Here is a 14,767-nt window from a genome sequence, read left to right as displayed (position 1 = left end):
TTTTGCACTGATATTTCAATTCAGTGCAATAAACCAGTCACTTTCATCAGAAAGCCACCAAACAGACGTGAAAGAAGTTCCTTACTATTTCAATTTACGTTCAGACATTCTGTAAAGAATGGAGATTGGGTTGTAAAGTATGCAAATAATAGCTCCATTAATAAAAATCTGTGGGGTCCTGGCAGCACTACCAGTCCTTGACATGCCTAAACAGCCACAATCAATGTATTCTATGAGTCATCTCAATGGACAGCATTAATAAATACACCATTTATTCTGGGTTAGACCATGTCACAGTAGCTACACATTAGGAGCCAGCTGTCTTCGTACCTCACAAATACAGATAATGGCTCAATGTTGAAGACTTCAAGTTTATTCATCAAGTACATTAGTTATACAGACCAATATTGTCCACTCCCCAAGGTGAGTCATTTTTATACTGGCACCATTTCACTTTTGATTATTGGAGACAAGTGTCCTTGCATCCATTCTGAATTCATATTATAAGTTGATCCTCTTATTCCAATAGTAGAATCGTACTCCCCAAAAATTCTGCTTCACATTTTTACTTCAAAATGTATTGGTCCAATTTTAAGATTATGTAACCTTATACTGGTTTCCCCAATAAATGAAATAGTGCTTCTACAATTACCCTGTAAGACTGTGGGCAAGGGGAAAGGAAGCAGGGGAGATTTAATGTAGCACCGAGTTATTGCCACCTGGAAGACCCCAACTACAAATTTTATTTCAATATTTTAATATTTGTTTACTGGTAATTAAAAAGAAAAGTCTATTCATACAACAGTCTGCTTTAATTTACCTCCTCCAGACTGGGGGAGTCCTGATGTGAGAAGTTGGATGACAGCATGAACTTGGTACTGCAACACCCAAAGGCACATACAGTAAAACTTCAAATAATTCCTTCCAGAAAAACTATTAATAATTCACACACGACACTAGATGACTCCAAATGCAGCTCTTTTACTATCATTCTCTCTCAGCATGAATACTAATAGACAGTCACTGTAGCCTTTCAAAATATGTGAAAACTAATCCTAATGACCACACTTTAGGGAGGACTTGCAGCAGCTCATCTTAATATGTTCTATGTCATCTTCTGATAGACTCAGTTAAGCATTTTCTACTTCCAATCATACGCACAGCTGTTTGTGTCATCCCCAATAACCCTTCATCCCCTTGCTTATCAAGATCTCTCTATCTTTGCCTTAAGAAATACTCAAAGTCTCCTTCCACTGCCCTTTGAAGAAGAGTTCCAAACACGATCTTAAGATATCTTAAATGGATGACCCCTTTTTTCTTTTTAAACAATAGTGACCCCTAATTCTAGATTCTCTCAGAAGTGGAAACACATCCTTTCAGCATCAAACCTTTCAAGACCCTTCAGAATTTGGTATGCTTCTATCAAGTCACCTCTCGATCTTTTAAAGTTCAGTGAAACAAGCCTGGCCTGTCCAACTTTTCTTCATAAAACAACCCACCCATTCAAGATATTAGTCTAGAAAACCTTCTTTGAATTGCTTCTAATGCATTTACATCTTAGCTTAATTCAGGAGACCAGTGCTGCATTCAGTACTTCAGATGTGGTCTCACCTGTGCCTTACATAAATGGAGCAATCTCCCTACTTTTGTATTCAATTCCCTGGTAGTAACCAATAACATTTGTTTACATTCTTAATTGCTATACCTTCGTACTAGCATTCTGCTAATCATGCACTAGGATTCCTTCTGGACTTCAGAGCTCTGTAATCTCTCATAATTTAGATAATATGCTTTTTAAAATATTTCCTGCCAATTTCACATTTTCTCCCATTATACTCCATTTGCTGGATCTTTGCCAACTCACTTAACCCACCCATATCCTTCGTCACCTCATTATCCTCACGTCCTCTTCACAACTTACCTTGCTGGCCAGTTTTGTCTCATCAACAAATTTAACAACCAAAATGTCATCCAAGTCATTTACATAAACAATAAAATATTGAGGCCCCATTTGCTCACCTGCTTTATAGGGAGCAATTTCCATATCACAACTGTCCTCTGTATGAAAGATTTTCCTCACACCTCCTTCGTATCTTTATCCCAAAACTTTGAATCTGTACCCCATCACCACCACTAGCCTTTGCAAGATCTGTTAATGAGTAGTTTCCTCCCATTTACCCAAATCTAAAACAGGTATGATCTTAGAGTCATAGTCAGAGTTGTACAGTGCAGAAACCAGCTCTTTGACCCACCATATCCATGCTGACCTTTTTGCCCATCTATACTAATTCCACTTGCTCACACTAATATTGTATCTTTCTACACTTTTTCCTATTTAATTGTTTGTCTAAATGCCTCTTAATAGTAGTAATTGCATCTGATTCCACCACCTCCTCTGGCAGTACGTTCCAAATAGCAACCACTCTGTAAACAAAAAAATTACCCCTCAGATCAGATTAAAATTCTATCTTTCACTTTAAATCTATGCCCTCGTTTTTAATACCACTACCACAGAGAAAAGATTTTGACTATCTACCCTATCTATGCCTCTCATAATTTTATACACTTCTATCAGGTCACCCACACCTTCCCCAGCACCCCCCCCCCCCCCCAACACCCCCCACCCCTCCCACTGTTCCAGGGAAAATACAGCCAGCCTATCCAATCTCTCCCCTTAACTGAAGAATTCTAATCCAGGCCACATCCTGGTGAATTTCCTCTGCACTCCCTCCAGTGTAATCACATCCTTCCTATAGCGTGGCGACCAGAGCTGCATTCAATACTCCAAGTGCAGCCTAACCAGTGTTTTTTAAAGTTGCAACATAACATCCCAACTCTTATATTCTCTGTCCCAACCTATGAAGGCAAGCATGCCATATGCTTTCTTTACCACTCTAATGACTCGTGTTGCCACTTTCAGGGAACTATGGACTTGGACACCCAAGTCTCTGTTAGTCACATTCCTTAGTGCCCTACCGTTTACTGTAAATTTTCTATCTCCATTTGATTTCCCAAAATACATCATCTTGCATTTGTCAGGATTAAATTCCATCTGCCAGAACTCTAACCAAATTTCCATCTGATCTTTATCCTGCTATAGCCTTAGGTAACCTTCACTATCCACAACACCACCAATGTTTGAATAATCTGCAAACTTATCATACCTACATTTACATCCAAGTCAATAATAAACAAATATCCCAGCGCTGATCCACATGGTTGCTTGCATCTTGTTTGCCTTTATCAAATTTCCTCCAAGGAGAACAGTCTCAGCTTCAATAACCTATACTTGGAGTTAAAGTCCCTGATCCCTAGAATCATTCACACAAATATTTCATGTAGGTTCTCTAAGACCTTCGCATTATTTCTAACTTGCAGCTACAAGAACTGGACACAATACATCATACACTGGTTCAGTACAAAAGGCCTATGTCTTACTTATATTATCTTTGCTAACCACCCTCTCGAGGGTTATGTAAAGAAAAAAGTGATCCTAGCAGAGGCTCAGGAAACTACTGTACATTATCTTTTGATCTGAAAAACAACTATTTACCTCTTCCTTCTGTCTCTTAAATCACTTTCTAATCCATGCTGCTACCAACTCTAATTCCAAGGGCCTCACTTTCGCCATCCTACATTTTGTTCAGAAAAATCAAAAAAAAAACTGCAGGTAATGGGGATGGGGCTGACAGGTGAGGGAAGGGTGGGTAGAACAAAGGGAATATCTCTGATGAGTCCTGAAGAAGTGGATATCCAACAGTGAACAACTCACTTCCTCCAGCTAAAAGGGCACCCTCATTGGCCTAAGCTACATCTGCTTTTTGTGGTATGTGTGGAACAGTCTTTGTTTCAGTCTTAATCAAGCCCATTCCCTCAAATCTTTTTCCAGTAAATTGATGACTGCATTGCTGCTGTTTCCTGCAATCATACAGAACTCAAAATTTCATCACTTTTGCTGCCAATTTCCATCCTGCTTTCACCTTCACATGGTTCATCTCTGACTCTTCCCTTTCTGTATCTCTCCATCTCAAGGCATAGGCTAACCACATACATCCATTACAAGCCCGATGATTCCCACAGCAATTTTAATTGTAATTCTATCCACCTTGCTTCCTATAAGTAATCCATTTCCACTCTCCCATTTCCTCTATCTCTGTTGCACTTGTTCCAATGATGACACATCCTGAACAGATGCCTCTGAAACATTCTTTTTCATGAACTGTGGCTTCCACCTTACCATAGTGAACAGAGACATTGAACACATCTCATCTATTTCCCACAGCTCTGCTCTCACCTACATCTCCTGGATAAAGAACAGAGTTCCCCTGGTCCTTACCTTCCATCTCAACAGCCTCCAAATACAACAGATTATCCATCACAATTTCCACCAGTTCCAATAAGATTCCACCACCAAAATCAAATTCCCCTTCCCTTTCAGCATTTTGAAGGGATCTCTCCCTTTGAAACTACCTGGTCCACTCTTCCATCCCCATCAACTACTCCTTTTATGGTACTTCCCCATATAATCTCAAGAGATATAATATCTGTACCTTCACCTCTTCCCTTCCCAACTTCCAGGGACCCAAACAATAATTCCAGGTGAAACACCTGCACTTCATTCAATCTAGTATACTGTATTCAGTGTTTACAATGTGATCTCAAACCGGATCAAATCATTGCTTTGCGGAGCATCCGTATTCAGTCCACAAGAATGACCCTGAGCTTCCGGTTGCCTACCACATTAATTCACCATTCCACTCCCTCCTTGGCCTTTCTGTTTGTGGCCTCCTGCACTGTTATGAGGCCTAAGGCAAGCTTAAGGAACAATTTATCTTCTGTCTGAACATGCTACAGCCTTCTGGACTCTATATTAAATTCACTAACTTTAGGTAACTTGCTCCTTTTTTTGTCTGAATTAGAACTGGCCATTTTTGCCTGCATCATTATTTTATTTGTATAGGTTGAGCTGCTGGGCATGTCCAACAGCCCAACTATTAATATATAACGCAGACCAAGAAGCATAATGTCCTTGAACTGCTCCCATTAACCCATATGGACTCATCATATTGAGATATTTGTTTGTCCTACCCATCCCTCCCCCACCTCCTCTGCAGCTGAAAACTAACTTGTTTTTCTCTGTTTGCCAGTTCTGACAAGGGTCTTGCACAGAACATAGAACAGTAGAGCACAGGAACAAGCCCTTTAGTCCATGATGTCTGCACTGAACACAATGCCAATTTAAACTACATCTCTTCTGCCTGTACTTGATCCATATCCCTCCATTCCCTGCCTATTCATGTGTCTATCTAACAGCCTCTTAAATGCCACCATCATACCTGCTTCCACCACCACCCGGCAGCCTGTTCCAGGCACCTACCACTCTGTGTGTAAAGAAAAACTTGTCCCGCACATCTCCTTTAAACTTTCCCCCTCTCACCTGAAATACATGTCCTCTAGTACTTGACATTTCTACCCTGGAATAAAAGATTCTGACTGTCTACTCATAATTTTATAAACTTCTGTCAGGTCTCCGCTCAGCCTCTGACACTCCAGAGAAAACAACACATTTGTCTAACCTCTCCTGATAGCTCATATCCTCTAATCCAGGCAGTATCCTAGTAAAACAGAGAGACAAGAGATTCTGCAGAGGCTGGAATCTGGAGCAACACACACAAAATGTTGGAGGAACTCAGCAGGTCAGGCAGCATCTATGGAGGGAAATAAACAGTTGACGTTTTGGGTTGAGACCCTTCAAGACTGGAAAGGAAGAGGACAGAAGCCAGAATAAGGTGGGTAAGGGGAGGAGCACAGGCTGGCAGGTGATAGGTGAGTCCAGGTGAGGGGGGAAGGTAGGTGGGTGGGGGAGGGGGGAAATGAAAGGAAGCAATGCAAGAAACTGAGATTTCACTAACTTCCAGTAACCCCTCCTGCCTCATTCCTGTGGCCTGCTCACCTCTTTCCCCTCCCGTCCTCATGACCTGTCATCTATTCCCCACCTCCTTCCCTTTATTCCATGGTCCACTGTCCTCTCCTAGCAGATTCCTTCTTCTTCAGCTCTTTGCCTCTATTACCCATCACCCCTCAGCTTCTTGCATCTCTCCTCTCCCTTCCCTCTCTCACCTATCACCTGCCAGCTTGTGCTCCTCCCCCTCCTCCAACCTTATTCTGACTTCTGTCCTGTTCCTTTCCAGTCCGGCTGAAGGGTCTTGACCTGAAACATGAACTGTTTAATTCTTTCATAGATGCTGCCTGACCTGCTGAGTTCCTCCAGCACTGTGTGTGTGTGTGTGTGTGTGTGTCAAGTTAGTGTGGATCCCATGCATCTTAATCTTCTGGATCAGCAGCAGAAACATTAGCAGTTTCTTTTTCCACAATACTGCTCGACCTGCTGAGCTTTTCCACAGCATTTTCTGCCATTGCTTCAGCTTTCTGTTAGGACTTCATTTCTTAAAAAATCTTTTATCAACTTTTGCTCTTACCTCATCAAAAGTTTTTAATCAGCTTAGTAAGATGTCATTTGTTTTTAACAAATCTCCTTTGTCAATTTAAACTTCCCCAATTACTGATTCCAAAAGCTTCTTTTCAACCCATGGGACTGAAGCTGCCAGTGATGGGCCTGAAGCTGCCAGTCATATCCTTACACTTTTATCTTTGCCATTTTCTCTGACTCTCTTATCTAGGGAGGACTGAACGATTACAGCAAACCCTTCTGCAATCTCAACACTCAAGATGTATTCTACTCAGACAGGGTGACTTGTTTACTGTAAACATAGCTAGATTTTCACCCCAAAAATCATTATCAGGATTGTGAATTAGAAAAGTCATTTACTTATTTTTTCTAAAAGTCAAAAACTGCAGATGCTGGACATCTAAAATAAGAAATTGCTGGAAACACTCAGGAGGTCAGGCAACAGCTGACAAAAAGAAAACAGTTAATGTTGCAGGTCAAATACATAATAGCATGACGTCTTAACTTCTGCAGCATAGATCTCCCGCTTTCCCGTATCAGTTGCTGACATATTGGTATATTATTGTCACTTGTACCGAGGTACAGTGAAAAGCTTGTCTTACAAACTGATTGTACAGGTCAATTCATTACACACTGCAGTTACATTGAGTTAGTACAGAGTGCATTGATGTAGTACAGGTAAAAATAATAACAGTACAGAGTGAAGTGACACAGCTACAGAGAAAGTGCAGTGCAATAAGGTGCGAGGTCACAACAAGGTAGATCGTGAGGTCATAGTCCATGTCATTGTATATGGGAACTGTTCAATAGTCTTATCACAGTGGGATAGAAGCTGTCCTTAAGTCTGGTGGTAGGTGCCCTCAGGCTCCTGTATCTTCTACCCGATGGAAGAGGAGAGAAGAGAGAATGTCCCGGGTGGGTGGGGTCTTTGATTATGCTGGCTGCTTCACCAAGACAGCGAGAGGTAAAGAGAGTCCAAGGAGGGTAGGCTGGTGTCCGTAATGCGCTGGGCTGTGTCCACAACTCTCTGCAGTTTCTTGCAGTCATGGGCAGAGCAGTTGCCGTACCAAGCCGTGATACATCCAGATAGGATGCTTTCTATGGTGCATCTGTAAAAGTTGGAGAGAGTCAAAGGGGACAGACCAAATTTCTTTAGCCTCCCGCAGAAGTAGAGGCGCTGGTGAGCTTTCTTGGCCATGGTTTCTACGTGATTTGACCAGGACAGGCTGTTGGTGATGTTCACTCCCAGGAACTTGAAGCTCTCAACCCTCTCGACCTCAGCACCATTGATGTAGACAAGTGCATGTACACCGCCCCCTTTCCTGAAGTCAGTGACCTGCTCTTTTGTTTTGTTAACATTGAGGGAAAGGTTGTTGTCATGACACCATTCCACTAAGCTCTCTATCTCCCTCCTGTACTCCAACTCATTGCTGTTTGAGATACGGCCCACAACGGTGGTATCATCTGCAAACTTGTAGATGGAGTTAGAGCAGAATCTGGCCACACAGTCATGAGTGTATAGGGAGTAGAGTAAAGGGCTGAGGACACAGCCTTGTGGGGCATCAGCGTTGAGAATAATTGTGCTGGAGGTATTGCTGCCTATCCTCACTGATTGCGATCCATTTGTTAGAAAGTTAAGGATCCAGTTACAGAAGGAGGTGTTGAGTCCTAGGTCTCGGAGTTTGGTGACAAGCTTGCTTGGAATTATTGTATTGAAGGCAGAGCTGTAGTCAATAAACAATAGTCTAACGTAGGTGTCTTTACTGTCCAGATGCTCAAGAGCCGAGTGTAGTGCCAGGAAGATGGCATCCGCTGTAGACCTGTTTCAGCGATAGGTGAATTGCAATGGGTCCAGGTTGTCTGGTAGGCTAGAGTTGATACGTGCCATGACCAACCTTTCAAAGCACTTCATGGTGGTGGATGTCAGAGCCACTGGTCCGTAGTCATTGAGGCACATTACCTTGCTTTTCTTCGGTACCGGGATGATGGTGGTCTTCTTAAAACAGGTGGGAACCTGAGCTCGAAGCATGGAGAGGTTAAATATGTCCACAAATACTTCTGCCAGCTGATCAGCACAAGATCTGAGCACACAGCCAGGGACACCATCTGGGCCAGGTGTTTTCGTCGTGTTCACTCTCTGGAAGACTGATCTTACGTCCTCCACTGTGATCACAGGTTCAGCTTCATTGGTGGCTGTCAGGGTGGTTAGTGACAATCCACTTCCCTTCTGTTCAAAACGCACATAGAATACGTTAAGTTCATCCGGAAGGGATGCGCTGTTGTTAGCTATGCAGCCCAACTTTGTCTTATAGCCTGTTACCGCATGTAAGCCCTGCCATAATTGACGGCTGGTCAGGGACTCTATTTTGAGTCAGTATTGCCTCTTAGCATCCCTGATAGCTTTCCAAAGGTCAATTAGGGTCAATTCAAAAGGATACATGCCCAGGAACAGCACAGGAAGACATTAGGCCTGTCAAGTCCATGTCTGTTCTCTGTGGAGCAATCCAGTCAGGTTTCATTCTTTTGCTCTTTCCCCTTGCCTTGTAAATTTTTTACCTTCAAATATTTATCCAATTCCTTTCTGAAAGCCACAAATTAATCAGCAACCACCACACTTTCAGGTAGTGCATTCAGATTTGTACTCATTGTGTAAGAAGTTTTACTTGTGCCTTTTGCAATCATTTTAAATCAGTGTTCCTCTGGAAACTGTTTCTCTATATTTTTCTTATACATCTATCATGTTTTCTCTACAGATCGGATAATGGCCTACAGGTCTGTTAAAGTCAATATTATAAACACACAAAAAAAACATTAGCACTTGTAGGAAACCAGAATTGAAGGAAGGAAGTGAAGTCAAGACTCTATACGAGGCTTGTAGTGATTGCTCACGTTCTGAGCTCCAAGTCATTGTCAATGCTTTCACAAAAGCATGTGGAAGATAGCCCTTACATTCAGCATCCACATGACAAAAGTCCTCAACCAACTTCCCCCCCATTACACCACACTGCCCTCCAACAATAAAGGCTCATGGTGAGATGCTGCAAAATGTGGAGCACTTCCCATATGTCGATAGCTACATCTCAGTAAAGGAAGACATAGATGAAATTCACCACTGTCTGCAATGGGCCAGCACAGCCTTAGGTCAATTGAGGAAAATAGTATTTGAAGATTAAGAACTTAGACCAGGCACAAAACTCCATTGATTTCAGATCTAAACCTATTTCAGATGTTACCAATGATGGGGCATCAGCTTTGAAATTCAGTTACATAAGGCTACTTTTTTTTCCCCCAAATTGGCAAAATTGAAAAGATGATCTCCCTCCACTCCTACCCAGTCCCACCACTTCACCCATCCCAGGGTGAAACAAAACAATGACCACTGCCAGGTTTTCTCCCTCCACATAATTGAGATTTATTTAAAAAAAAGAACCTCCTGCTTTCAGTCACCCTTGCAACAGTAATAAAATTTCTGCATCTAAATTACAAAAGGTGGTATCTTACAGGGAAATATATCACATTGCTTTGAGAACACCCATCACTGGGCAGCTCCAGGGCAACGTGGTATTAACCCTGCAGCACCAAATGGGAAGAATGGCAATTCAGAATCCTACAAGTAGTCCAACGAGAGAGCAAAAAGGCAATTCCAACTGAAGCTAGAGACATAATTGGATGCACAACAGCTGTGGCAGGGTCTGCATGCCATTACTTCCTACAAGGCAAAAGCTTGCAGCACAAATGGCAGTGATGCTTCACTCCCCGATGAGCTCAATGCCTTTTATTCACATTTTGAAAGGGAGATTAACACTACACCTGTGCAAATCCCCACAGCATCCTGCGACCCTGTGATCTCTTTCTCAGAGGCCAATGTCAGAACATCCTTCAAGGTGGTGAACCCTCGCAAGGTGCCGAACCCTCGCAAGGTGCCAGGCCTCGACAGTGTACCTGGCCAAATACTGAAAACCTGTGCCAACCAACTGGCTAGAGTATTAAAGGACATCAACCTCTCACTATTGCTGTCTAAGGTTCCCACTTGCTTCAAAAGGGCAGCAATCATACCAGTGCCCAAGAGCAGGGTGAGCTGCCTCAATGACTATCGCCTGGTAGCACTCTCATACACCAAAATGAAATGCTTCAAGAGGTTGGTCCTGGCTAGAATTAACTCCTGCCAGAGCAAGGACCTGGACCCACCCTAATTGGCCTACCACCTCAACAGGTCTATAGCAGATGCAATCTCACTGCCTCTCCACTCTGCTTTGGAGAACCTAGACAACCACAAAACATATATCAAGCTATTGTTTATTGATTACAGCTTGGCGTTCAACACCATCATCCTCTCAGTACCAATCTCCAAGCTTCAAAACCTGGGCCTCTGCAACTAGATACTCGACTTCCTTATCAGGAGACCAGAGTCAGTGTGGATTCATAATAACACCTCCTTCTTGCTGACAATCAACACACACCCATCTCAATGATGCGTGCTTAGCCCACTGCACTACTCTCTACACTCACGACTGTGTGGCTAAGCACAGTTCAAACACCATCTATAAATTCACCAATGACACTGCTGTTGTTGGTGGAATCTCAAATGGCAACGAGGAGGCATACAGGAGCGAGATAGATTGGCTGGTTGAGTGGTGTCGCAACAACAACCTCGCATTCAACGTCAGCAAGACTAAGGAATTGATTGTGGAAGGGGAAGTTGGGAGAACACACACCAGTCCTCATTGAGGGTTCAGCAGTGGAAAGGGTGAGTACTTCAAGTTCCTGGGTGTTAATTTCTCAGAGAATCTGTCCTGGGTCCAACACATTGATGGAATCATGAAGGCATAATAGCAGCTCCACATTGTTAGGAGTTTGAGAAGATTTGGTATGTCAAAGACTTGCAAGTTTCTATAGATGTACGGTGGAGAGCATTCTGACTGGTTGCATCACAGCCTGGTATGGAGACGTCAATGCACAGGACCGCAAGAGGTTGCGGAGGGATATAGACTCAACCACCTCCATCACAGGCACAACTCTCCCCACCATCAAGGACATCTTGAAGAGGCGATGACTCAAGAAAGCGGCATCCATCACTACAGACCCTCACCATTCAGGACATGCCATCTTCTTGTTACTACCCCTGGGGAGGAGGTACAGGAGCCTGAAGGTTCACACTCAACGATTCAGGAACAGCTTCTCCTCCTCCACTATCAGATTTCTTAACGGTCCATGAAACCCATGAACACTCCCTCATTATTCCTTTTCTTTGCACTATTTATCTTTGTAATTTATAGTAATTTTATATCTTTACACTGTACTGCTGCTGCAAAACAACAAATTTTACGACACGTCAGTGATAATAAATCTGATTCTGTAAGTTCTTGCTTACACCTATAGGGTCATTCTACTGCTCCAGAACAACAACTGATATCCGGGCTGCTCTCTACCTCCCTCCACAGTGAACTGCCCAATCAGCCTTTCCCTATATCCTGTAATTCCCTCCTCCTTCATTGATCCCAACTGCTTTTCAGGGAATCCATCAGTGTCAATTGCCAGCCCTACACCCCCAGGCAATCCACCTGTTTCAATTCCACCCTGGCACACCAGTGCCAGTCCCCTAGGCAATTTACTAACCTTAATTTTCCACCATCCCACCCACTCCAATCATCCCTGCTCCTGATTGCCGACAACATTGCTCTCACACACCCACCCCATCATATATTCCTGGGCTCTACGCTGGCCCAAGGCCAATGAGTTCCTGAGCACTCGTGTTGGAAAAGGAGACCAGCGTGGCACACTCACACCTAATGAAAATATGCAATGCCCAGGCTGTTGGTCCCTTGCAGCTCCACCATTCCATTGCACCCTACCGAGTGCAGTCGAATTTTTAGGCTTTTATGACCAAATTTCCAAATACATTCGACTATTATTTCATAGATTAAAAAAATAAAGTATGTTTATACGGTTCCTTTCACAACCTCAGGAAATCAAAAAATACTTTATGTAAGACAAACTTTTATGAAATATAATCACTCTCCAGCACAGAAAAGCAACCATAAATTTGCACACAAGTTCCACCATACATCAAGGTGCCAAAGACTAGATAATTTGTTTTCGTTATGTTGATCAAGACAAATACTTGCCAGGTTACTGGGAATAACTTACCTGGTCTTCTTCAAAATAGTATTATGGGACCTTCTACATTTAGTTGAAAGGTAAATAAGGCTTGAAATAATGCAGTACACCCAAATATGTGTGCTCAGGTACACCAAGATTTCATTAGAAGACCAAAATTGTTATTGGCATCTCCAGCATGAAGCACTAGCACACAAAGGATAATGAGCATACTCACTTAATATAATTTCCAAAAACTGGGAGATGCCAGCATTCATGCTAGTTAAAGGATTCAACACCATCTGGGTTATCTATGTCCATTTTTGCTCGAGTTTTATTCAACTTTCCAAAATTACCTATCATTGCTCTCTCTACACAAGTTCCTCCACAGAGTTCCTCTGCCAAAGCCGTACTTTTCTACAACACCCTCCTAATCACCATCACCTCCCTCCTTAACAATCATATCTAACACCCATGTCAATCCCTTCCATGAAAGCCTCGCCACCACTAGCCCCATGTCAACTTCTCCCAACCAGCTCTCTGAGATCTCCACAAACTGCAATGGTAGAAGATTGCATAGGATACACCTGTTCTTTGGTGCACAGCCCATTAGGCCTCTTCCATAGACAAGTGGATAGGAAAGCTTTAGAGGGATATGGGCCAAATGCAAGCAAATGGGACAAGCTCAGGGAGACACCCTGGTGATCATGGACAAGTTGAGCTGAAGGGCCTTTTTCTGTACTGCATAAGTATGACTCCAAGCCTCCCTTTCAGCAGGACAAGCCAAGAGTTACTGCGGGTAAATTTGGCCATTGGATCATAGTCTGGGCATTCTACTTCAATCAGTTACTTGAAAGAAAGCATCAATGTAGCACTCCCTGAGCCAAGAGTGTTCCAACTAAGATATGGCTGCCAAATCTTAGCAGGTAAAAAATAATATGAAGGAAGTTTGAGACATCAATAAATCTGAAAAAACTCTTCAGAAAGTAATTGACAATTCGGCAATAGTTTGAGAACTTTTTATTTTTAAAAAATCAAAGTGATGTTGTTCCACTTTTCACACAATATTACTTATCCAATACATACCATAAATTTACTGCCTTGAAAATGGGAACACACCATTGCAACTAAAGGTCTCAGTAATAGCTCTGATGTGAATTGCTGCAAAGATTGCTTCATCCTTAATACAAAAGCAATAACATAACAAGTTCTAAGATACTGTGCTTCTATTTAAGTAGCAATCAATGTCCTTTGAATACAAAGTATGCTGTAATTGACCAGTGCTTACAGTTATAACTGTACTCCCATATATTTGACTGTGACTGTGCTCCCATATATTTGAAAATAAAATTTCTCCTAACTTTCTCCTGAAAAACATCAAAAATGTAATTGTATTGCAGCTCAGTTAGGAGACATTGATGTTATTCAGACCCACAATAAAAACATTAACAGCACAATGCAGAATCAAACTCCACTATTACCAGCCACTCCACTAACCAACCCTACAAATATATTGTCATAGATTTTGAAGAGTACTGCTGACTGAAACATATTTATTATGACCAATGTAACTTTAGAAAATGCTAGTCTTCAGTCACCTGTTGCACACACTGGATCAACACCGAAGTATCCCTGACCTCGTCAACTTGCATTTTAAGGACACATCCATGAAAATCATCTTACCTTAGTGAAATGGAAAAGAGAAAGTAGAAAACATGCAGATTTACTCTTTTAAAGACCATTGAACAGCAGCTATTTCATGGAGACAAGAATATCAAATCACAAACCAGTTGGACCAGCTTCATACAATGGAACTGCTCAAGGTGTCCAAGCCACAACTGAAAAATCGCATTTGGAGGAAGTAAAGAAATCCCACAAGAATAAAATAGAGGTGAGATTCTATAGCAAGCAAAAGAAAGCAAAGCATCTCTAGGCATAGAGCTGTCGGTGACTTGCTGGTTGTTTGTTTGGCAAATCACATCCCTGGAGAACAATAAAGGGATAGAGAAAGCACTCACAGCTGCATGACTCTTGGGGCTAGCTTCCTCCTTTGATCCACTGTGTAAAGTTGTCATTGCAAAGATCCAAACAGATAATGTGGCCTCTTCACTCAGGGGAGAGAGAAAAACAGAAAAGAATTGCATCAGTATTCAGCTCAACCAAAGGTGGGTGAATAAACTAGATGCCTGATAATTTTAAAAA

The 14,767-nt window shown here is 42.3% G+C and overlaps 1 protein-coding gene across 5 annotated transcripts in view; it reads right to left on the bottom strand.

Moving 5' to 3' along the window:
* Positions 1-14,767, bottom strand: part of LOC127575773 (uncharacterized) — a 177,643-nt gene that overhangs the window by 56,418 nt on the left and 106,458 nt on the right. The gene's annotated exons all lie outside the window — the stretch shown is intronic.

This window comes from Pristis pectinata, chromosome 11, assembly GCF_009764475.1.
Source record: "Pristis pectinata isolate sPriPec2 chromosome 11, sPriPec2.1.pri, whole genome shotgun sequence".
Classification (NCBI taxonomy): domain Eukaryota; kingdom Metazoa; phylum Chordata; class Chondrichthyes; order Rhinopristiformes; family Pristidae; genus Pristis; species Pristis pectinata.
This window is presented reverse-complemented; position numbering and strand designations above follow the sequence as displayed.